The 23,708-nt window shown below is 39.3% G+C and overlaps 1 long non-coding RNA gene across 1 annotated transcript; it reads right to left on the reverse strand.

Annotated features, from left to right (window-relative positions):
* Nucleotides 1-7,502: 7,502 nt before the first annotated feature.
* On the reverse strand, nucleotides 7,503-20,759 carry LOC143670698 (uncharacterized). The gene is made up of 3 exons (XR_013169437.1): nucleotides 19,986-20,759; nucleotides 18,726-18,770; nucleotides 7,503-7,539 (listed from the first exon to the last, which is right to left on the reverse strand). It is a non-coding gene; the product is annotated as an uncharacterized LOC143670698 (long non-coding RNA).
* Nucleotides 20,760-23,708: the final 2,949 nt, after the last annotated feature.

Below are 23,708 nucleotides of genomic sequence, written 5' to 3' on the forward strand. Positions count from 1 at the left end.
GGTAGACAATATTTTGAAACCACATATTAGATAAGGGTTTAATATGCAGGATATATAAAGAGCATAGATAACTCAACCACAGGAAGATGAGCAACCCAATTAAAAAATGGGCAAAAGTAATTCCAGAAAGATGTTGGTGTAGGATAGGTTGAGTTCACCCCTGCTCCAAGGAACAGCTAGAGAAGTGGCAGAAAAATGACTGGGACAGTGGTTCCAGGGTGCAAGTGACCTAAGAGGGTCTCCTTCACTACATAGTGAGGCTCCGGCTGCAAAAGCTGAAGAATTGAGATGCAGAAAACCGAAGACCATCCTGGTAATACAAACAGCCTAATGTGCCCCTTTCCAAATGGAGGCTCACAGACAGGGAGACTGGGAATAAGAAGTAAGCTGAGCCACCTTCCTTGAACATGCTACACACATCATTCCCACCTTGCACCCCCTGACAATCCCCACACCTCATGCACATAAACCCCACTCCTATCCCTCTACTGAACTCCACCCTTAACCTGACCTCCTCACCCACACATCCCTGCACCATACCCCACCCAGTGCACATGTACATGCCTGTCCTAGCCCAAATCATTTCTCCAAAACAAGCATACACACTTACCCCACTTCTTTACCCATCCACCAGCACTCAGCTCCCCCTACTGCTCCCTCCCTGCCCCTTGCATGCACTCACCTGTGTATCCAGGCTGCAGGCAATCACATGTGTACTTGGGCCACACCCACCTCCAGCCAATGCAGTTACACAACATGCCCCACCACCTGAGCTCTGTGCATACACATATCAGCATCTGGTACCCCAGAACTGCACACATACATGCACACCCCATTGTCCTGCCTGCCCTGGAAACCAAGCATCCATGCCCCACCCCCTGCCCCATCCCTGCAATCGGCTCCCCTTACCCCACACATGCATGCATCCCTGCCTCACCACTGCAGCTCTGTGCAAGTGTTCTGTATGCATCAGGGCCACACCCAACCACAGCTCATGCAGGTGCAACTCCCACTCCACCACCCCTGAGCACTGTGCATACCACGCCAAGGCCCAACTCCCCAGACCCATGCACACCAAGACCCTGCACCCCTGATTAATGCATGTGTGCAGCCACATCCCACCAACCCAGGTACTGATGCATCTTCACAGTGACCTCTCGACCCCTGCACCCTGTCCCTGTTGCCTGCACATATGCACACTCGTGCCCTAACCCCCAGCACAAGCACCCCACTCCCACCTCTGACAGATGATAATCTGAGCATCTGTGCCACACAGCCTCCACCCTATGTGTGGGTACACTCCTGCCCCACAAACCCACAGGTCGGGGCATCACTCTAGACAAACCAACAAGGACATGAGGTTTTGTGTCATGGGTTTGTACAGAGTGATGCCCTGATAAATCCCAGAGTGATTTGAACAGTGAATAAAAAAGTATTTACAATGTCCACTTCAGGGAATGGTGAGAAAAGTGGAAAATTCAATTTCCCCAAGTTGAATTCTTGATATTCTCATAAGCAGTGTGGACAACCAAAGCTATAGGCTGAGCCCCCAGTCTTGGGATTTGTTCATATGAAACTTAACCCCACAAAGGATAGGTCAAGTCTACTAAAAATTAGGCCTAAGAGTCAGCCCCAAGAGAACCTCTTGGTTACTCAGATGTGGCCTCTCTCTCCAGCCAACACAATAAGCAAACTCACCACCCTCCCCCTGTCTACATGGGACCTGACTCCCAGGGGTGTGGACCTTCCTACCAACATGGGACAGATATCCTAGAATGAGATGAGACTCAGCACCAAGGGATTGAGAAAACCTTCTCGACCAAAATGGGGAAGAGTGAAATGAGACAAAATAAAGTATCAATGGCTGAGAGATTCCAAACAGAGTCGAGAGGTGGTCATGGAGGTTGTTCTTACACATTAAATAGATATCACCTTGTTAGTCAAGATGTAATGGAGAGGCTGGAGGGAACTGCCTGAAAATGTCGAGCTGTGTTCCAGTAGCCATGTTTCTTGAAGATGATTGTATAATGATATAGCTTTCACAATGTGACTGTGTGATCATGAAAACCTTGTGTCTGATGCTCCTTTTATCTACCTTCTCAACAGATGAGTAAAACATATGGAGTAAAGCTAAATAATAAGGGGAACAAATGTTAAAACAAATTTGGATTGAAATGCCAATGACAATGAAAAGGTGGGGTAAGGGGTATGGTATGTATGAATTTTTTTCTGTTTTTTTTTTATTTCTTTTTCTGAATAGATGCAAATGTTCCAAGAAATGACCATGATGATGAATATGCAACTATGTGATGATATTTTGAATTGCTTATTATATATGTAGAACAGAATGATCAAAAGTTAAGAATGTTTGCGTTTGTTTGGTGTTTTTTGGTATTTAAAAAAATTTAAAAAATTAGTTAAAAAAAAGAAAGAGTTCAGTTACCATGTGTGCTGGTTTGAAAAGCTGTATGTACCCTAGTAAAGCCATGTTTAAATCCTAATCCCATTTTTAAAGACAGCCATTTCTTCTAATCCCTATTCAGTAGTGTATGTTTGAAACTTTAATTAGATTATCTCCCTGGAGATGTGGCTCAATCAAGAGTGGTTGTTAAACAGAATTGGGTAGAGACATGTCTCCACCCATTCTAGGTAGGTCTTGATTGCTTTAGTGGAATCCTATAAAAGAGGAAGCATTTTGGAGAAAGCTAGAGAACCTGAGAGAGAATAGAACCCCACAGCACCATAAAGCAGAGAGTCCACCAGTCAGCGACCTTAGAGATGAAGAAGAAAAATGCCTCCTGGGGTGCGGGAGAGGAAGCTAGCAGATGATGCTGTGTTCACCATGTGCCCTTGCAGTGAGAGAGAAACTCTGACCGTGTTCACCATGTGCCTTTCCACTTGAGAAGGAAACTCTGAACTTCATCAGCCTTCTTGAGCCAAGGTATCTTTCCCTGGATGCCTTAGATTGGATATTTCTATAGACTTGTTTTAATCGGGACATTTTCTCGATCTTAGAACTGTAAACTTACAACATATTAAATTCCCCTTTTAAAAAGGCATTCCATTTCTGGCATACTGTATTCTAGCAGCTAGCAAACTAGAACACCATCTTATCTCTTTCCTGTCATATTTCACTATAAGGTGCAAGGAGAAACCAGGCTGTACTTTCCACATTTAATTTGGAAATCTCTTCAGATACATATTCTGGATTGTCACTTTTAAAGTCCAACTTCCATCCAATGATAGTACACAATTTTGCAACATTCTTGCTGCTTTAAAACAAGAGTCACCTGCTCTCCAGTTTACAATGGTATATTCCTCATTTTTGTCTAAAGCCTTCTCAGATATAGCTTTAGAATCCATATTTTATGAACAGTCTCTTCAGTGCATTCTAGGCCTTCTCTACATTCTTCCAGAATTCTCCCTTTATCCATTTAAAAAGATGTTTCCACATGTGTGGTATTTGCAAACCACAGCACCCAACTTCTCTGGTACCAAATCTGTTTTAGTTTGTAATCTGCTGGACTGTAATATACTAGAAATGGAACATCTTTTAAAAATGGGACTTTAATAAGTTGCAAGTTTACACTTCTAAGGTCATGAAAATGTCCAAATTAAAGCAAGTCTACAGAAATATCCAAGCTAAGGCATCCAGGGAATACCTTGGTTCAAGAAGGCCAGTGATGTTCCAGGTTTCTCTCTCAGCTGGAAAGGCACATGGCAAAATCTGTTAGCTTTCTCTTCAATGCTTCCCCAGGGGCTCTGTCCATTCTGTTGGCTCTGTCAGTTCTGGTGGCTCTAAAGCTTTTTCCAAAAATAATTCCCTCTTAAAGGGATCCGGTAACCAACCTCACCATTACTGGGTGGAGACACATCTCCATGGAAACCATCTAATAGAAAATTACCACTCACATTTGGGTGTGTTATATCTCCATGGAAACAGTCAAAAAGTGTCCATCCAGCAATATTGAATGAGGGTTAAAGAACTCGGCTTTTCCGGGGTTACAAAACAGATGCAAACTATCATGGGATATAAAAGATATGTACAAAGAAAATTACATAACACTGCTAAAAGAAATAAAAAAAGACCTAAAAAGGTGGAAAGACACTCCATACTCATGGATAGGAAGGTTAAAGGTAGTTAAGATGTTAATTGTATGCAAATTGATCTGCAGATTCTATGCAGTACCAATCAAAATTCCAGCAAACTACTCTGCAGACTTGGAAAGCTAGTTCGCAAATTCAACTGGAAGGGAACAAGACCCCAAATAGCTAAAAGTCCCCCCCCAAAGAAAAGAAGAATAAAGTGAGAGTATTAACACTTCCAGATTTTAAAATTTATTATAAAACCACAGTGGTCAAAACAGCATGGTACTGGCACAAAGATAGAAGTATTGACCCATGTAATTGAATCAAAAGTTTAGAAATAGGCCACCAAATCTATGATCAGCTAATGTTCAACAAGGTCCCAAAATCCACTAAATGGGGACAAAATATTCTTTTCAATAAATGGGCTTGGGTAACTGGCTATCAATAGCCAAAATAATGAAAGAAGAGCGTTACTTTACACCCTGTACAGAAATGAACTCAAAGTGAATCAAACACTTAAAAATATAAGAAGTAGTACTATAAAGCATTTAGAAGAAAATGTATGGAAATATCTTCAAGGCCTAGTAAGTGGAGGTAGCTCCCTAAATTTGACACCCAAAGTGCCAGCAACAAAAGAAAATATCGATAAATGGAAACTCCTCAAAATCAAACGATTTTGCACCTCAAAATACTTTTTAAAAATATACTTTTCCAAAAAGGTGAAAAGGCAGCCAATTCAATGGGAGAAATATTTGGAAATCACACAACAGATAACAGTTTGATATCCTGTATACCTAGCAAAATCATACAACTCAACATAAAAGAATAAAAAGCCCAATTATGAAATGGTCTGAAGATATGAATAGGCATTTTTCTGAAGAGCAAATACAGATAGCTAAGAAGCATATGAAGAGATGCTCATTTTCATTTGCTATAGGGAAAATACAGATCAAGACTTCAATGAGACACCACATCACACCTATAAGAATGACTGCTATTAAACAAACAGGAAACTACAAATGTTGGAGAGGATGTGAAGAAATTGGGACACTTATGCACTGCCGGTGGGAATGTATAATAGTGCAGCCACTATGGAAGACAGTCTGTGGTTTCTCAGAAACCTAAATATTGAGTTAACGTATGCCCTGGTAATACCACTACTCAGTATATACCTGGAAGAGCTAAAAGCAGTGACACAAACAGACATTTTCACACTGATATTCATGACTGTATTATTCACGATCACCAAAAGATGGAAACAATTCAAGTGCCTATCTACAGACAAGTGGATTAACAAAATGTGGAATATACATATGATGAAATATTATGCAGCAGTAAGACAAATGATGTTCTGAAGCACATGACAAGATGGGTAAGGCCTGAGGACATAATGCTGCATGAAATAAGCTAGATACTGTATAGATAGATATTGTATGATTCCACTTTTATGACCATGGTAAAGGTAAAATCAGAGGCTTATAGTACAGAATATAGGGGACCTAGAGATATATGGAAGCTAGAGATGGGTGAACAGTTAGTTACTGAGGTTGAATTTAAATGTAAGGGGATAGATCGAAGTGAAGGCAGCTCACTAGTGGGTCTATAAGTAACTTACCATATTGAAGGTGAACGTGATTGAAAGGGGTTAAGTAGACTCATGTGTCCCACTGATTAACATTACATAGACAAATAAATTCTTGCATGAACTACTGCAAAAGTGTGAATCTTGTATAAAGAGTGGATAATTTGGGGATATAGGGAGAAAACCACGATTGCATATTATGGGCTATTTTTAACAAGAAAACATCAACATACCAGCAATACCAGGGGTAAGTAATGGGAAGGGGCAATATTTAAGTGGATGTTTGGATTTTCTATTTGGTGAGGATGTTTATCTTTATCTCTAAAATTGAGTGTGCTGATGGACTGTTGGCTTGGATATTATATATGATGCCCAATGGGTGGAGGTGGCTGACTGATGTACTGACAGAAGTAGATTAGTGAAGGGTGGTGTATACATATGAAAACATGTGCAGTGACAAAAAGGAATGAAGTTGTGAGGCATGCAATGCTGTGAATGAAGTTGTGGTACATTTGATGAGGAAAAATAAACCAGAAACAAATGAGCAAATATTGTATGGTCTCATTTAGAAAATAATTATAAGAAAACAGGTGGCCAGATTGTAAGCTCTTACAGCAGTCACATTTAGTCCAGAGCAGTAATTGTTATTTTTGCATTTTGAGAGGCTGATTTATACATGTATCAGCTGGTATTTAGAGATAAGAATGAAGCCAATCAGGTCGGGATTAAGATAATTCAGAATACAGGGGTAAGGAAGATATTGTCTGTATAGAACTTCATCAACTCTTTGAGACCAAAGGAAGAAAGGTTTATTTTGTCCAGAACCTAATTTTTTTGTAGCAGCTTATCTAACTCAACCTGTCTGGATATATCACTTAAACAATCTAACACAGGGAGCCCCAGAATAAGAATGAGACCCTTTAATACTGTGTAGCTGAATATAATGCCTGGATACATTTCAGAATATATTAAGCAGATAATCAAAAAGTATTGGCAAAATCTTTTGAGGGGTAGAAGGAAAAATATGGACCTATTAAACTTTACTACAGGGGAAACCTCCAATACTGTGTTAAATATTAGGAATACTCAAACCAATAGGCCAAGTCCTTGATCTTGAGGCTCGCTCTTGTGAAGCATATGTATATGGTGGAGTAGCTTCATCTACCATAGGCATGACTAAGGTTTACTTCTGGAGGACTTTTTTTGTTGCTCAAATGAGGCCTCTCTCTCTCTCTATGCTAAACTCTGCAAGTGAAATCATTACCCTACCCTCTACGTGGTACATGACATTCAGGGTGAAAGACTCCATGGTGGCATGGGAGATGACTCCCAGGGATGAGCCCTGGCCCTGGTACATGAGATGAACAATGCTACCCTGAACAAAAGGGGGGGGTAAAGAAGTGTAGTCAATATGATAGCACTGGCTGAGAGAGTTCAAATAGAATATGAGGCAACTCTAGAGGTCATTCTTATGCACCTTTCAGTTAGAAATTGCTAGCTATCATAGCTTGTGAAATCCCAACCAAAATCATTCCTGCCAATCCTAAAGAACACCTAGGGCATTTTATAAGATTCTACAAAGGTTCCGTGCACTAGGGTAACTTTCCAGAAACTTATAATCTCCAGGACCAAATAAGTCCTGAAATGCAGAGGGGCCAGCCTATCCAGAACATCAACTACTTCCATTCTAATCCATGTTATCAATAGCCCTTTGCAACATGAAAAATTAGAATGGGCATAGCCCAAATACCTCAGAAGAGTGGCAGAATGATCAAAGGCAGTGGTGGTTTATACAGGGAAGGTAGGTTTTAAGAAATAAGTATGGTTCTCACCTGCCATGCTGAAGACCCGGGTTCGATTCCAAGTACCTGCCCATGTAAAGAAAAAAAAAAGAAAGAAAGAAGTATGGTTGCTGAATCATTATTTTTATATTTCATTTAGTCTCCAGTATCTTAGAGCAACTAGAAGTAAAATTCTAAAATAGTGGAATTGTAACTCATACCAAACTCTGAAATTTGTTCTACAACTAATTGCTATGATGTGCTTTGAAATGCATTGCTTTTTTGTATATATGTTATTTTTTACAAAAAAATAAAAAAAATATTGTGATGATAAATGCACAGCTATATGATGATACTGTGATCCACTGATTGTGCACTTTGGATGATTACATGGTATGTAAATATATAATATATATCAATAAAATATAAAGAATAAAAATAAACAATTTTTACATTTTTATATAGTCAAATTTTTTAAAAAAGAATCAAGTATCTAGGAATGAATTCAACTAGAGATGTAAATGACCTGTACGCAGAAAACTACATAACATTGCTAAAAGAAATCAAAGAAGATCTAAATAGATGGAAAGATATTCCCTGCTTATGGAACAGAAGGTTAAATATAATTAAGATGTCAGTTCTATGCAAATTGATCTACAAATTTCAGGCAGTAACAATCAAAATTCCAACAACCTACTTTGAAGGCTTGAAAAAACCAGTTACCAAATTCAGCTGAAAGAGAAAGAGACCCCAAATAGCTGAAAGCTCCCTAATAAAGAAGGATGAAGTGGGAGGATTAACACTTCCTGATTTTGAATCTTATTATAAAACTACAGTAGTCAAAATAGCATGGTATTGGCACAAAGATAGAAGAATTGACCAATGGAATTGAATTGAGAGTGTAGAAATAGACCACTAAACCTATGGCCAACTGATTTTCGACAATGCCCCCTGTGTTAGTTAGATTCAGTTGTCAACTTGGCCAGGTGAGCATACCTAGTCTTGTTGCTGCGGACATAAGCCAATGGTATGTGAACCTCATCTGTTGCTAATTACATCTGCAGTCGGCTAGGAGGCGTGTCTGCTGCAATGAGTGATATTTGACTTAATTGGCTGGTGCTTAAATGAGAGAATGAAATATAGCACAGCCTAAGCAGCTCGGCATTCCTCATCTCAGCACTCACAGCTCAGCCCAGGCCTTTGGAGATGCAGAAAGAAGTCACCCTGGGGAAAGTTTTTGGAACCCAGGGGCCTGGAGAGAAGACCAGCAGAGACCATCCTGTGCCTTCCACGTAAGAAAGAACCTCAGTGGAAAGTTAGCTGCCTTTCCTCTGAAGAACCAACAAACTAAATCCCCTTTTATTAAAAGCCAATCCATCTCTGGTGTGTTGCATTCCGGCAGCTAGCAAACTAGAAGAGTTTGGTACCGGAGAGTGGGGTGCTGCTGCAGTTTGCAAATGCCAGATATATTTGAACGGTGTTTTGGATGGCTAAGGGGAAGATTTTGGAGGAATTGTGAAGAGAATGATGGAGAAGTCCTGGAGGGCTTGAAGAGACTGTTGGTGTAATTGGAACCACTGCCAATCTTGACAAAGGAGGACACAAAAGGGAGAGATTGGAGTTTGCAGAGTGAGAACCATGGAAGCTCGGGTCTAAAGCCAAGAAACCTCGGCCACGAGAGTGGACCCACCCATATACATGGAGAGGGTGAGTTTACCCTGAAGGGCGAGGATGAGTCTCCCCTCTCATTGCAGTGGAAGAGTTGTGCAGCCTCGGGCCTTGGAAAAGGCATAGCACGCTCCTTGGGGGACTGGGAGAACCTGGCTGCCACCATGTGGAGGGGTTGAGCATGTGCCCCAGAAATGGAAGAGAGCCCAGGGGTGGCCCAGATGCCTGGAGAGAGTGGAGCCCAGAGTTGGTCTCTTCAATGTTCCCCGAGATTAATTTGGAAAGAGGCCGGCCACTGCATAGGCCCTTGGAAGGGGTGTGACTGCCACTTTCTATAGCTGAAGGATGAATGACTTTCAGACTTTGAAATCCCATGGCGCTTGCCCTGCAGGTTTTACATCTGTGTTTCTTCCAATTTCTCCCTATGGAAATGAAAATCTGTATCCTGTGACTATCCTCCTTTGCTTATTGGCACCAGACTTGTTTTGAGATTCACAGGTCCACAGCAAGAGAATTTTTTACATCTGTGTAAGGTGATGCTTGAAGTTGCCAAGTTGACAAGGGGTGGACATGTGTTAGTTAGATTCAGTTGTCAACTTGGCCAGGTGAGCATACCTAATCTTGTTGCTGCAGACATAAGCCAATGGTACGTGAACCTCATCTGTTGCTAATTACATCTGCAGTCGGCTAGGAGGCGTGTCTGCTGCAATGAGTGACGTTTGACTTAATTGGCTGGTGCTTAAATGAGAGAACGCAATGTAGCACAGCCTAAGCAGCTCAGCATTCCTCATCTCAGCACTCGCAGCTCAGCCCAGGCCTTTGGAAATGCAGAAAGAAGTCACCCTGGGGAAAGTTATTGGAATCCAGGGGCCTGGAGAGAAGACCAGCAGAGACCATCCTGTGCCTTCCACGTAAGAAAGAACCTCAGTGGAAAGTTAGCTGCCTTTCCTCTGAAGAACCAACAAACTAAATCCCCTTTTATTAAAAGCCAATCCATCTCTGGTGTGTTGCATTCTGGCAGCTAGCAAACTAGAACACCCCCAAATCCAGTGAACTAAGACGGACAGGGTTTTCAATAAATGGCCATGGGAAAACTGGATATCAATAGCCAAAAGAATGAAAAAGGACCCTTGCCTTACATCCTATACAAAAATTAATTCAAAGTGGATCAAACACCTAAATATAAGAAGCAGTATGATAAAGATTCTAGAAGAAAATATAGGGAAACCTCTTCAAGAAGTAGTAATAGGAGGCAGCTTCCTTAACTTGACATGCAAGGCACAAGCAACAAAATTAAAAATAGATAAATGGGAACTCCTTAAAATTAAATGATTTTGCACATCAATATACTTTTCCAAAAGGTGAAGAGACAGCTAAATCAAGGGGAGAAAGTACTTGTAAAACACACATCTGATAAACGTTGATATGAATACATAAAGAAATCATACAACTCAATAACAAAAGAACAAACAACCCAATTATAAAATGGTCTGAAGATTTGAATAGGCATCTTTCTGAAGCACAAATATGGATGGCTAAAAAGTACATGAAGAGATGCTCATTTTCATTGACTATAAGGGAAATATAGATCAAGACTTCAATGAGACAGCACATCACACTTATAAGAATGGCTGCTATTAAACAAATGGGAAACTACAAATTTTGGAGAGGATGTGGAGAAATTTGGGCACTTATGCAGTACTGTGGGAATGTATAATGGGACCGCCACTATGGGACACAGTCTATGGTTCCTCACGAAACTAAATATTGAATTGCCCTATGACCTGGCAATATCAGTATTCAGTATATACTCAAAAGAGCTGAAAGCGGTTTGAAAGCAGTGACACAAACAGACATTTGCACACCAATGTTCATAACAGCATTATTCACAATCACCCAAAGATGGAAACAATCCAAGTGTCCATCAACAACGAGTGGATTAACAAAATATGGTATATACATACAATGGAATATTATACAGCAGTAAGATTAATGATGTCCTGAAGCACATGACAAAATGGGTCAACACTGAGGACATAATGCTGCATGAAATAAGCCAGATATACTGTATAGATAGATATTAGATGATTCCACTTTTATGACCATGGTAAAGGTAAAATCAGAGGCCTATGATACATAATATAGGGGACCCAGAGATACATGAAAGCTAGAGATGGGTGAACAGTTAACTAATGAGGTTGAACTTAAATATAAGGTAATAGATCAAAGTGAAGGTGGTTCACTAGTGAGTCTATAAGTATTGAAGGTGAACATGATTGAAAGGGTTTGTATAGGTCCATATGTCCCACCCATTAATACTACAAATATAAATAAGTTCTTGCATGAACTACTGCAAAGGTATGAAACTTGCACAAAGGGTGTATAATTTTGGGTTATGAGGGAAAACTGATGCTGCATGCCATGGGCTATGTTTAATAAAAAAACATCAACAGTACCACAGCAATATCAAGATTAAATAATTGGAGGAGGGACAAGTGTTATAGGGAGGTTTTGATTTTCATTTGGTGATAGTGTGTTTATTGGTTACTTTTCTCTTGGGAACAATGAAATTATCTAAAATTGAAAGTGTTGATGGACTGTTGACCAAGACATTACACATTATGTCCAATGAGGAGGTGGCTGAAGGATGCACTGTCTGAGAAGTAGATTGGCAAATGACAGTGTAAACATATGAGAGAATATTGTGCTGCTACAAAAAGAAATGAAGCTTTGAGGCATGCAATGCTGTGAATGAACCTGTGGGACATATGCTGAGGCAAAATAAGACAGAAACAAAAGAGTAAATATTGAACGGTCTCATTTAGAAAATGCTTATAAGAAAATTGGGGCCTTGATTGTAAGCTTTTAGAGCAATCATATTTAATCTGTAGTGGTAATAGTTATTTCATAATTTTGAGAGGTGGTGTTATATATGTAGAACTTGGTATTTAGAGATAAGAATGAAGCCATGAAGGTCAGTTTTAAAATAATCCAGAATACAGTGGTAAGGAAGACATTGTCTGTGTTTTAGAACTTCATCTACTCTTTGAGACTAGAAGAATATTTTATTTTTTCCAGAACCTAAATTTTCTGGAGCAGGTAATCTAACTCAACCTGTCTGGATAGATCACTTAAACAATCCAAACACAGGAAGCCCAGAATAAGAATGAGAGTCTTTAATCCAGTGTAGCTTAATGCAATGCCTAGATACATCCCAGACTATATTAAGCAGATAATAAAAATGTATTGGTAAAGTCCATTGAGGGATGGGAAATAAAATATAAAATTATTAAGCTTTACCATCAGGGAATGCCCCAATACTATGTCAAACATCAGGGACACCCAAATCAATGGGCCAAGCTCATGACCTTGAGGTTTCACCTTGTGAAGCTTATGTAGGTAGTAGAGAAGCTTATGCCCAAGAGTTACTTCTGGAGGACCTCTTCTGTTCCTCAGATGTGGCCTCACTCTAAGTCCAACTCTGTAAGTGAAATCATTGCCCTCCCCCCTATGTGGGACATGACATCCAGGAAGTATGGCAGTATGGGAGATGTCTCCCAGGTATGAGTCCAGCCTTGGCACTGTAGGATCAACAATTCCATCCTGACCAAAAGGGGGAAAAGAAGTGTAACAAATAATATCAGTGGCTGAGAGAGTTCAAATAGAGTTGAGAGGCTACTCTGGAGGTCACTTTTACACAAGCTTCAGGTAGATATTGCTACCTATCACAACTTGCCAAACCTCAACCAAACCATTCCAGCCAATCCTAAAGAACACCTAGGGCAATATATAAGATTCTACAAATGTTCCATCCACTAGGGTAACTTTCCAGAAATCTACAACTTCCAGATGGGTCCCTGGACCAGATAAGTCCTGAAACCTGAAGGGCCCAGCCTCACCAGAACATCAGATAGTTCCATCTCCCTAACCCATATTACTGACTGCCACTTCCAACATGAAAAAGTTAGAATGGCCATAGCCCAAATATCCTTAAATAGTGGAATAGAAAGATCAAAGGTGATAGTGGAATTATACAGAGAAGTTAGGGTTTAACAAATGAATATGATTGCTGAATCATTAAATTGATAGTCTCCAGTATCTTAGAGAAGCTAGAAGTAAAAATCTAAAATAGTGGAATTGTAAACCATACCAAACTCTGTCTATTCTACAAATCATTCTGCTGTTTGAAATTTAATGCTTTTTTATATATATGTTACTTTTCACAAAAAAGAAAAGAAAAGTCCATTGTGATGATAAAAAAATATTTATTCTGTCTAGCTTCCTACATTTTGGAGCAGCTAGAAGGAAAAATCTGAGAGGATGGTATGGTAGCCCATGACAAACTCTGTGATCTCTCTTGTAACTACTTGTTGAAGAGTGCTTTGAAAACTATTGCTTTTTCTTTATTTTCTTTGTATATATTTTATATTATGCAATACAAAGTGTTTTAAAAAAAAAGTATTGGCAAAGTCCCTTGAGGGATGGGACAAAAAATATGGAACTACTAAACTTTACCACCAGGCATATCCCCAATACTGTGTCAAGCATTAGGGACAACCAAATCAATAGGTTAAGCTCTTGATCTTGAGGCTTGTTCTTGTGAAGCTTATGTATGTAGTGAAAAAGCTTAGCCTAACGATAGGTATGCCTAAGGGTTACTTCCAGAGGACCTCTTTTGTTGCTCAGATGTGGCCTCTCTCTCTTTAAGGTGACCTCTGCAAAATGAAATCATTGCCTCTACCCCCCATGTGGGACATGATATCCAGGAATGAAAAGTCTCCCTGGCAGTGTGGGAGATGACACCCAGGGATGAACCTGTCCCTAGCACTGTGGAATCAACAATGTCATCCTGATCAAATGGGGGGAAAGAAGTGTAACGAATAAGGTTTCAGTGGCTGAGAGTGTTCAAATAGAGTTGAGAGGCTACTCTGTAAGTCATTCTTACGCAAGCTTTAGTTAGACATTGCTATCTATCATAGTTTGCCAAACCCCAACCAAAACAAATCTTGCCAAACCTTAAGAGCACCAAGGGCTTTGAATGAAATTCTACAAAGGTTCCACACACTAGGGTTACTTTCCTCCAGACAAGTGCCTGGACCAGATTAGTCCTGAAGTGCATAGGGGCCAACCCTTCTAGAACATAAACTAATTGCATTCCCCATCCCATATTTTTGACAGCCCCTTTCAACATGAAAAAGTTTGAAAGGTATAGCACAAATACATGTGAAGAGTATGAGAAAGATCAAAGGTGATGGTGGAGTTATACAGAGGAGGTAGAGTTTAACAAGTGAGTATGAGTGCTGAATCATTATATTGATATTTCTTTTAGTTTCCAGTGCTTGGAGCAGCTAGTAGTAAAAGCCTAAAATTGTGGAATTTTAACCTATACTAACCTCTGAAATCTGTTCTGCAACAAATTGTTGTGGTATGCTTTGAAATTTATGCCTTTTTAATACATGTTATTTGCCACAAAAGAGAAAAAAAGTCAGTTGTGATGATAAATGCACAGCTATATGATGATATTGAGAACCATTGATTGTATAGTTTGGATGATTGCATGGTGTGTGAATATATGTAATATAGCAATAAAATTGCATTAACTTGTTTTTAAAATGGCCAAAAGTCATGAATAGAAACTTTTCTGAAGAGGAAATCAAGTGGCTAAAAGGTTTATCAAAAGATGCTCAACTTCACGGGCTATTAGGGAAATGCAAATCAAAACCACAATGAGGTACCATCTCATATCCATTAGAATGGCCATTATCAGAAAAGCAGCAAACAACAAATGCTTCATAGGATGTGGAGAAAGAGGCACACTTATCTACTGTTTATGGGAATGTAAAATGGTACAACCTCTCTGGAAGGCAGTTTGGTGATTCTTCAGGAAGCTAAGAATAGAATTGCCATATGATCCATCAATCACATTACTAGGTATATATTCAGAGGACCTGAAGGCAATGGCCCAAAGGGACACTTGTACTTATGACTGCAAAGGGATGGAAACATCCCAAATGTCCATCAATGGATAAGTGGCTAAACAAGCTTGGTGTATACATACAATGGAATATTATACAACTGTATGACAGAATAAAGTCAGGATGCATGCAACAACATGGATGAACCTTGAGGACATTGTGGTGTGTGAAATTAGCAAGAAACAAAACAACAGATACTGTATGGTATCACTAATATGAACTAACATTAATGAGTGAACTTTTAAAGTTAAATTTATGGACAAAGGTTATCAGGAGATAGAAAGGTGATAGTTATTGAGCATTTAGTGCTGAAAGTGCACAGAATGTATAATAGGATTGATTATAAAATTTCAGATATGTATAGCACAATACTATCTGATGGTAGCACAATAATATAAGTACATGGAATGAAGCTGAACATGAGTATGGTTGAGAAAGAAGGGCTGAGGGGCATGTCTGACATCAGTAGGATAGATATGAGATAAAGACTGAGATGGCATATCTTAGGAATGCTTAGAGGGGACAAAGGTGGTGATTAAATGTAGAAATATAAGAATGTTTTTGTGTGAGAGAGAACAAGTTAGTGTAAACATTGCAAGGTATTGAAAATGGGATGGTATACAAGAAAAAATACAATCAATGTAAGCTAGGGTCTATAGTCAACAGTATCACTGTAAATATGCATTCACTGAAGGTAAAAAAGGCACCATGCCAAAGCTAAATGTCAACAATCCAGGGATATGGGGGTGGGTATAGGAATGTTTTCCGAAGAAAAGAAAATGTCATCATATAAATTATGGTGGCAAAGGCATGGCTATGTGTTTATACTAGGAACCATAGATTTTTTATACTTAGGTTGGATTGTATGATATGTGAATAAAACTATTTAAAAATGAGCAGAAAGAAACAAGTGCTAGAGATAATGTAGAGAGAGAGACGTACCTAATCAGAGTTGGTAGGGAAGAAGAGTGTTGCAGCCCCTCTGAAGGGCAGTCTGGTGGTTCCACAGGAGGTTAAGGGTGGGGTTGCTATATAATCCTGCAACACTGATGCTAGGAATATACCTGGAAGAGCTGAGAGTGGGGACAGGAATGGACTTATGCACACTGGAGTTGATGGTGGCATTGTTTATGACTCCCATTGGATTAAGGAGGCAGAAGGGTATACCAATGAAGAATTGAAAGGGGAAATGTGGTGCATACAAACAATGAACTACTGAGAGGCTGCAAGAAGGAATGAAGTTGTGAGGCATGTAATTAGGTGAATGAAGCTTAATGACAGTATGTTGAATGAAATGGCAGGAACAAAAAGACAAATATTGTCATTCCTCATATAGACTAACTATAACATACAAACGTGGAGAATTGAAGGTGAGAGCAACGGTTATCAGTTTGGGACCTATTGTAAAGGGTCTTAGATTGTAAGCTCTTACAGCAGTCATGTATATTCACGAGTTGTAACTGTTATATCTAAATTCTGAGATACTGAGCTATTTGTGTATAACCTGGTCAATCCCAGAAACTTTGGGCATTATGTGACACCTGAGACTCAGAATTAGAGCTCTGAAGCTAAGAAAGTAAGCATTACCCCCTAAGCAACTGTTAAATAGTTGAAAAAGTGATCAGACTTCAGCCAGAGATATGAATGGAGCTGATATGGATAGGATTAAGGTAAATCAGAATACAGGGTAAAGGATGATATCACCCATGTTTTAAAACTTCAACTTTGTGAGACCAAAGGAAGAGTGGTTTATTTGGTGCAAAATTTATATTTTTGGTAGAGCATAATCTAATTTAACTTGTATCATCAGTTTATTCAAATATCATAATCAGATGGAATCTTCAATAGGGTGTGAGATTTTGTTGATTTCTAGCAGGTTAGTGTGATGCCCCAGTACAGCCCAGAGTAATCTGGGTGGAGAATACAAAGGTATTTGCAAAGTCCACTTGGGGGACTGGGGAGAAATGAGGAAATATTCAACTTCCCCATCTGGGGAATTCCTGATATTCTTGCAAGCAGTGGGGACAACCAATTCAATATCTTGAGTCCTTGATCATGGGGCTTGCCCCTATTAAACTTATTCCTGCAAAAGAAAAGCTAAGCCTACTTATAATTATGCCTAACAGCCACCCAGAGAACCTCTTTTGTTGCTCAGATGTGGTTTTCCTCTCTAAGCCAACTCTGCAGGTGAACTCACTGTGTACCCTGCTACATGGGACAAGATTACTAGAGGTGTATATCTCCCTGGCAACGTGGGATAGGACTCCTGGGGATGAGCCAGGACCCAGCATCAGGGGATTGAGAAAGCCTTCTTGACCAAAATGGGGAAGAGAGAAATGAGACAAAATGTTTCAGTGGCTGAAAGATTTCAAATGGAGTCAAGAAGTTATGCTGGAGGTTATTCTTATGCATTATATAGATATCCCCTTTTAGTTTATGGTGTATTGGAGTCACTAGATGGAAGTATCTGAAACTGTTGAACTGTATTCCAGTAGGCTTGATTGTTGAAAATGATTACAATTATGTAGCTTTTTAATATACTATGTATATTAAACATAGTATAATATGTTTATTATATTATAATAAATTATTATTGTTATTACTATGTAATAATAATAACATAATTATTATAAGTTAATAATACTAATTATTAATAATTAATAACTATTAATATTAATATTATAACTATTACAATATAATTATATATTATAACTATGTAGCTTTTACAAAGTGACTGTGTGATTGTGAAAACCTTGTGTCTGGTGCTCCCTTTATTCAGGATATGTACAGATAAGTAAAAAAATAAGGAATAAATAAATAAATAATGGGGGTGGTTAAAGAATAAAAAAAATAAGGTGGATTGACATGCTAGTGGTCAATGAGAGGGAGGGGTAAGGGGTATGGGATATACGAGTTTTTCCTTTTTCTTTTTATTTCTTTTTCCAGAGTGATGCAAATATTCTAAAAATGATCATGGTGATGCATATGCAACTATGTTGTAATATTGTGGGCCCCTGATTGTTTACTTTGCATGAACTGTATGTGTGTGAAATTATCTCAATAAAAATATTTAAAAAGAAGAAATGTGATCTTCAAATCTTTTTTATGCACTGTTCTCATTATTAAATAAATAAAGTTGCAGTGAAGAAAACTATTGTTTTCTCCCAGTATGCCTGGGAATTCAGTTTATTAACTCTGTAAACAGGATACATTGCACCTCATTCTTCCATGTGATCAACAAAATGTTGGTCAATTTAGTCTTGGGAGCATTTCAGGTTAATAGCTGAATACAAAATAGAAGTTGGCAGCCACCACCCTTTAAAACAAGGACTGCAGAACAAGATGAGAAATAAAGATCCCAAGAATACATTTTTAGAAGCTTGTTCCAATAGCATTCTTTTACGAGACAGAACAATCAGTGGGAAGATCAAACATTCCTTTCTATTGGAAAAGAAAGTTTGATAAATTTCTAGTTACTGTCATAGAATGTCCCATGGAGGGGTGCACATTATTTATTGTTCATCAAAGTTTCTAACAACATGGTCTGTGATCTAGTTCTTGTTTATTTTGACTAGATACAGCTGTCACCACAAAGAGAACAATTGCTAATATAAAGAAAAGTTTTCATACCTTACTCCAATAATGATCTATCCTCCTGCCTACTGGTATTGTCATCTGTAAATATGAAAAGAGTCAACATTAAAGTCAAATGAAAAAGGAGAAAGGAAAAGTAAAGGGTTGGAGCACCCATGGGCTTGAACTTCTGGTGGTAGAAAAACACTAATATGCAGAGCCTTTCTGTGCCACCAGGTTCTGTTACCCTTCCTTCCAATCTAAATGGACCAGGTTACATCAGCGAAGCTAAATGTAACCAAGATTTTGTAACAGACTATAAGAAAGTTAGAGGACAGACAACAGCATTCATCAACTTTGGAACTGGGTTCTTCAGGACTGGTTCTTCCCCTCAAATAAGAAAGACAAAAAGGGAAAGAGGGCATTGAAAATATTTTCTTAAGTATTTTTTCTCCCTCAACATTCTCTAAAACTACTGACATGCAATAACATTTCAGGATTTATTGTCTCCCAAAGCAGTTTTAAAGACATGTTTTAAAGTAAACCCTGGATTAGAAAAGAGGATCCCCAAGACAAATAAAATGTGTACGTTCATCTTAGAGGTAAAGTACTTTGAAGTCCTTCCCACATATATCATTGTATGTTTTAGGAGGCAAAGAAGCATGAGGATATATCGATGCTGATTTTGTGGTAGGGGAAACTATGATAAATGAAGGCTAAGCCACTTTCCCAAAGTGGCACAATAAATCTAAATCTTATGTTAAACACTTCAATTGATAGGGCTCATTCATCAAATTGGTCTTTAAATTTGTCCACTAAACAATAGCGGATGAACTACACAGGAGAAGAAAAGTAGAAAGTATCAGTTCATACTAGGAAAAGCTTAATTTCCTGTAACTTTTTCCACTTCTTGATGTGAACTTATCTAAATAAAATATGAGAGGAATAATTTCAGCTCTTAGGTATATCCCTTATTCCACTTCAGCTTTCATCTTCAGAAGGAAGTGCCTACCTGCAGCTTCATAGGGGTTAGCACAATATCCCCATATATCTCAAGATTTAGAAGGCCATGCTATATCACTGTGGCTTGCATCAGTTACACGGAACCCATGATTCAGTACCAAAGGTTAGGGAGCCTAGCATGGCAGAAAGGGAAATTACTTACAAGTCAGGCAAGTAAAACTGTGGAGCAGTAGGAGGTGGTTTCCCTTTTGTTCCATGAGAGTTTGAAATGGAGACAATCTGAGTATCTCTGAGGCCCTGCCCCAGGGAATACCCCTTGCCCCTCAGAGTAGTGATAAGAAAGTAGGTTCCTACCTCCATAAAGCCAATGTTTTTCATCTTCTTCTAACTCCAGGTAGCTCCTTGGGTTATACTTCAGATAACTCTGGTTCCTGCTCCCTAGATTTAACTCTGGGATTAGGACTCCAGATTTAGGGACACGATGGGACTACACCGGGTGAAGGAACACACTCAAAGGTAACTATTGCAGCAGCCACAACAACTAGTTCAGATTGAGGGAAGTAAACAGGGCTGAGTTAGGGATACTTGAGTCTAGGATGGGGTGGAGATGCCTGGGAGTGGGGGAAGGGGTCAAGATGAGGGGGAGTGGGAAGCAGGAATTGCAGTTTAGGTGCCTGGACCTGGGAAGGTAGAGAACCAGCAGACTTAAGCTAGAGCATCAAGCTTTCTTTTATTGCTCCTTTTCTCCACCTTTCCAGTGTAGGAGAAAACAAAAATGGCAGGTGTGGGGGTGACATTGGGTGGAGAAGCTCCTGTGAGTTGAGGGGAAAACAAGTTTTGTGTATTGGCAGGAGGTGGGGAAGTGGGCTGGTGTGGAGGATGAAAGAATGGACAACTTTGCAGAGTTCTAAAAGCCCATTCTCATTAGAGGGCCTAGGAAACACTGGAGCCTAGGGTTGAAGTGTAAGAAAATGTCAGTGTCCAAGCTCATATTTGCCATGGGAGATGGTCAGTCCTATATTTTTGACATCATTGGACTGTGGTGGGTTGTGGCATGTCACCTCTGGGTCCATCACTGGGCCTTTCTACCTTCCAAAGTTGCCAAATCTTCTTTCCATTCAACAATAAAATCCTAGGCAGGAGAGAAAAAATGACTTTCAGAGTTAGCAAATAAAAAAAAAATCAGATGCCCAGATACCAGCAAAAAATTACAAGCCACATTAAGAAACAGGAAGATATGGCTTAGTCTAAGAAAAAAATTAAATCTTCTGAGGAGACACAGAATTTAGAACAACTAATCAAAGAAGTTCAAGAAAATCTCCTAAATAAATTCGAGAGGTAAAGGAAAATATAGATAAAAATAAATAAATGGTGGATATAGAGATACAGGATACTAAAAAGAAAATTTGGGAGCATAAAGAGGAATTCAAAAGTTTAAAAAGAAACATAATGGAAATTTTGGGGATGAAAGGCACAAAGATGGAGATCAAAAGCACACAAGAGGCATACAACAGCAGATTTGAACAGGCAAAAGAAAGAATGTGTAACTAGAAGACAGGACAATCAAAATTATAGTTAGAAGAACCAATAGAGAAAGGAATAGAAAAAAATGAACAATGTCTTAGGGACATGGGTGACAGCAAGAGGCATACAAACATATGCATCATGAGTATCACAGATTGAGAAGAGAAGGGAAAGAGGCAGGAACAATATTTGAGGAAATAATATAACAGAAATAATGGCCATAGATATCTCAACTTTTATGAAAGACAAATATACATGCCCAAGAAGTACAATGTCCATGAAACAGAATAATTCCTAATAGACCTACTCTGAGATCCATACTAATAAGAATGTCAAATGCCAAAGATGAAGAGGCAATTCTGAAAGTAGCAAGAGAAAATCAATTCATCACATACAAAGGATCTTCAATAACATAAGTTTTGATTTCTAATCAGAAATGATGCAGGTCAGAAGGTAGTGGTATCATATATTTAAGGTACTGAAAAACTGCAAGCAAAAATTCTTTATCAAATGAAACTGTCATTCAAAAATGAAGAAGAAGATGGTGGCTTAGTAAGATGCGCGGGTCTTAGTTCCTCCTCCAGAACAGCAACTAAAGAAACAGAAACAATACGAAACAGCTCCCGGAGCCATGACAGAGACCAAAAAGACAGCGTACCCCATTCTGGAACAGCTGAATGGGCAGGGAGAATCCGCTGCGGTGAGATACCCGAGGGGTGCGTGCTTTCCCGGGCCAGGGTGGCTGGCGACCGGGGTCCCTTCCACACACGTGGCTTCCCGGTCCGACTGGGAACGTTGGATAGCAGGGCCCTCCCGCCACACTTGGTGTCTCGGGCCAGCTGGGCAATTTGGACCGGCACTCTGTGGCTGGCAACCCCCCTCCACGCACGGTTTCCCGGGCCGACTGCGAGATTCGGATTGGCAAGTTAAAGCAGCCACAGCATCTTTTACTGGTGGGACCCGCAGACAGACAAGCACCACGAGCGCCACCTACTGGGAAGGAAAAGAAAAACAGAGCCCAGAGATTACACAGAAAAACCTTTCAACCAGCCAGGTCCCACACCCAGGGAAATCTGATTAAATGCCCAGACACCAGCAGAAAATAACGGATCACGCTCAGAAAATTGAAGATATGGCCCAGTCAAAGGAACAAACCAATAGTTCAAATGAGATACAGGAGCTGAGACAACTAATGCTGAATATATGAACAGAAATGGAAAACCTCTTCAAAAACCAAATCAATAAATTGAGGGAGGACATGAAGAAGACATGGGCTGAACAAAAAGAAGAAATAGAAAATCTGAAAAAACAAATCACAGAACTTATGGGAGTGAAGGACAAAGTAGAAAAGATGGAAAAAACAATGGATACCCACAATGGTAGATTTAAAGAGACAGAAGCTACAATTAGTGAACTGGAGGATGGAACATCTGAATTCCAAAAAGAAACAGAAACTATAGGGAAAAGAATGGAAAAACGTGAGCAGGGGATCAGGGAACTGAATGACAATATGAAGCGCACAAATATACGTGTTGTGGGTGTCCCAGAAGGAGAAGAGAAGGGAAAAGGAGGAGAAAAACTAATGGAAGAAATTTTCACTGAAAATTTCCCAACTCTTATGAAAGACCTAAAATTACAGATCCAAGAAGTGCAGCGCACCCCAAAGAGAATAGACCTAAATAGGCGTTCTCCAAGACACTTACTAGTTAGAATGTCAGCGGTCAAAGAGAAAGAGAGGATCTTGAAAGCAGCAAGAGAAAAACAATCTGTCACATACAAGGGAAACCCAATAAGACTATGTGTAGATTTCTCAGCAGAAACCATGGAAGCTAGAAGACAGTGGGATGATATATTTAAATTACTAAAAGAGAAAAACTGCCAACCAAGACTCCTATATCCAGCAAAATTGTCCTTCAAAAATGAAGGAGAAATTAAAACATTTATAGACAAAAAGTCACTGAGAGAATTTGTGACCAAGAGACCAGCTCTGCAAGAAATACTAAAGGGAGCACTAGAGTCAGATATGAAAAGACAAAAGAGAGAGGTATGGAGTAAAGTGTAGAAAGAAGGAAAATCAGATAAGATATATATAATACAAAAGCCAAAATGGTAGAGGAAAATATTATCCAAACAGTAATAACACTAAAAGGTAATGGACTGAATTCCCCAATCAAAAGACATAGACTGGCAGAATGGATTACGACCCAGCAATACCACTGCTAGGTATCTACTCAAAGGACTTAAGGGCAAAGACACAGACAGACATTTGCACACCAGTGTTTATAGCAGCATTATTTACAATTGCAAAGAGATGGAAACAGCCAAAATGTCCATCAACAGACGAGTGGCTAAACAAACTGTGCTGTATACCTATGACGGAATATTATGCAGCTTTAAGACAGACTAAACTTATGAAGCATGTAATAACATGGATGGACCTAGAGAACATTATGTTGAGTGAGTCTAGCCAAAAACTAAAGGACAAATACTGTATGGTCCCACTGATGTGAACCGACATTCGAGAATCAACTTGGAATATATCATTGGTAACAG

Source organism: Tamandua tetradactyla, chromosome X (genome assembly GCF_023851605.1).
Source record: "Tamandua tetradactyla isolate mTamTet1 chromosome X, mTamTet1.pri, whole genome shotgun sequence".
Lineage (NCBI taxonomy): Eukaryota > Metazoa > Chordata > Mammalia > Pilosa > Myrmecophagidae > Tamandua > Tamandua tetradactyla.